Source organism: Carlito syrichta, unplaced genomic scaffold (genome assembly GCF_000164805.1).
Source record: "Carlito syrichta isolate Samal-C Ts95f unplaced genomic scaffold, Tarsius_syrichta-2.0.1 Scaffold138847, whole genome shotgun sequence".
In the NCBI taxonomy this organism is placed as follows: domain Eukaryota; kingdom Metazoa; phylum Chordata; class Mammalia; order Primates; family Tarsiidae; genus Carlito; species Carlito syrichta.
In genome coordinates this window covers 76,193-78,573 of record NW_007082943.1, presented here as the reverse complement: position 1 = coordinate 78,573, position 2,381 = coordinate 76,193, and positions in this window count along the sequence as shown.

Here is a 2,381-nt window from a genome sequence, read left to right as displayed (position 1 = left end):
AGAAATCCACAACATGAAGGCTATATCTATCCAGTGAAACCCTATAGTGCCTAAGTCAACTTCATGCTGACCTCAAATAAGAACTAGTCTTCCCAAATGAGAAGGAACCAGAAAAATAATTCTGACAATATGGAAAAACAGAGTTCTCCAACACCCTCAAAAGATCACACTAACTCTTCAGCACTAAAATGTAACCAGAACAAAATCTTTGAAATTCCTAAAATTCAAAAGACTCATTATAAAATTGATCAATGAGCTTCAGGAGAAAATTGAAAACAAATGTAAAGAAATTCAATGCAGCCATAAAGAAGGACAAAGTTATGAACTTGTCAGCAATTTGGATGGATTTAAAGTCTATGATACTCAGTGATGTATCACAAAAACAAAAATCTGAGTACCATATATACTAACTTATAAGCAGACCCTGAACATTTATCATAATATTATAAGAAAGGGATTGGTAGTAGCAGGACACTGCCAGGGGAGAGGAGGGAACACATAAATCAATAAAGGTACCTGATGTCAAATTAGGCAAAGTGGAGACCAAAGGGAGACCCAAACTTTACTCCTACTATGATCACTTATGTACCTAATCCTGAATTCTACACCACATTTTTAAAATTAAAAAAAAAAATTTTCAAAATTATTCAGGACATGGATGAAAAATTCTCCAAAGGGATAGCAAACTTAAAAAAAAGCTGAAATTCTAGAAGGGAAATAATCAGTCAGAGATTTATAAAACACAGTGAAAACTTTTATTAGTATACTAGAACAAGTACAAGAAAGAATCTCAAAACTTGAAGACCAGGCTTTTGAATTAGCCAAGTAGATGGCAATAAAGAAAAAAAAATTGAGAAAATGAAACAGTATCTCCAAGTGTTGAACCCGGGACTCTAATGAGAGAGATATAGAGACCACAAAGAGCCAGCTCCGATGCAAACACACGAGGGTCTTTATTCAGGCTCGAATCTGGGCTCACGCCCGAAGCAGCAGCTTCAGGGACCAGAACCCCGATTCACGTCTTTATTCAGGCTCGAGTCTGGGCTCACGCCAGAAGCAGTAGCTTCAGGGACCAGAGCCCCGATTCACAATGGCAAGCAGTTTTTATGCACAATTACGGAGGGAGGGGAAAGAACTCCAAACTTGATTTTACATGATTGGGTAATTTCTCCTAATGGGTACGGGAATACTTGGTATTGGTGGGTGCTGTCCGTGATTGACAGAAACCCATGTAATGGGTCGAGTGAAATGTTAGATAAGTTAGGTCCATACAGTCTCTGCTTATGAAGTAACCTGAGCCGGCAGACAAAGGGTTACATTAGCCCTTTTAGTTTACCCCAAGGCTTACTTAGGAAAGCTTGTTTGCTTAACCTTTACATAGTCATTATGGGACAACAAAAGCCAAACTTAACAAAGTTTTAAATATGAATGCTGCAAACACATACAGTGAATGTGGGGTAGAAAATCATATACTAATTCTGGGAATTTATAATAGCAAGCTTATTATAGCAAGGCAGTTACTTTTATAAAGGTCTTTGTTCCCTGCAGGTTTACATAGCCACTGCGTGTAAATTATCACTGAGATATAAACCGGTGATAAAGCCCACCTAGAGAGGAGGTGGCTCCTCTAAGTCTGGTGCCACCTTGTAGGAATGTTTGAAAAAGGCTTATCGCTTTATCCTTTACATCCCGTTGTAAAAGCATGTTAGCCTACTGGTTTGGGGTTGGCAATGCTTAACCCAAGGATTCTAAATACAAACACTGCTTAAAACCCGACATATTCTACGGGGTCTGAGGTAGGATTTAAAGCACTAAGATTTCATAAAATACATGAGGTAGGAATACACAAAATATATAGTAAACATGAGGTGGGGATATATGAAATATAATGAACTAAACGCTACTTTTACAGCAAATAAGTTTCTTGGTTTCTTGGGTCTCTCAATAGCATGCTCTTAACCTAAATCTATTGTTGTCCTCTCACAAGAAATGTGGGATTATGTAAAACACCCAAATTTAAGAATCATATGTATTCCTGTGGCAGAAGAAAAAGCAACAGGTTTTTAAAACCTGTTTGAGAGAATAATGGAGGAAAACCTCCCTGGTCTGGACAGAGATCTAAACATCTAGATACAAGAAGACCAAAGAATCCCCAGAAGATTAATTGCATCCCCAAGGCATATAATCATTCAGCTATCCAAAGTTAATGTGAAGGAAAAAAAATTAAAAGCAGTGGGACAAAAGCATCAAATAACTCACAAAGTCAAACCTATCAGACTAATAGCAGACTTCTCAGAAGAAATCCTACAAACCAGAAGGGATTGGGGCCCCATTTTCAATCTCCTCAAACAGAATAAGTCAACTGAGGATCTTGTATCCCA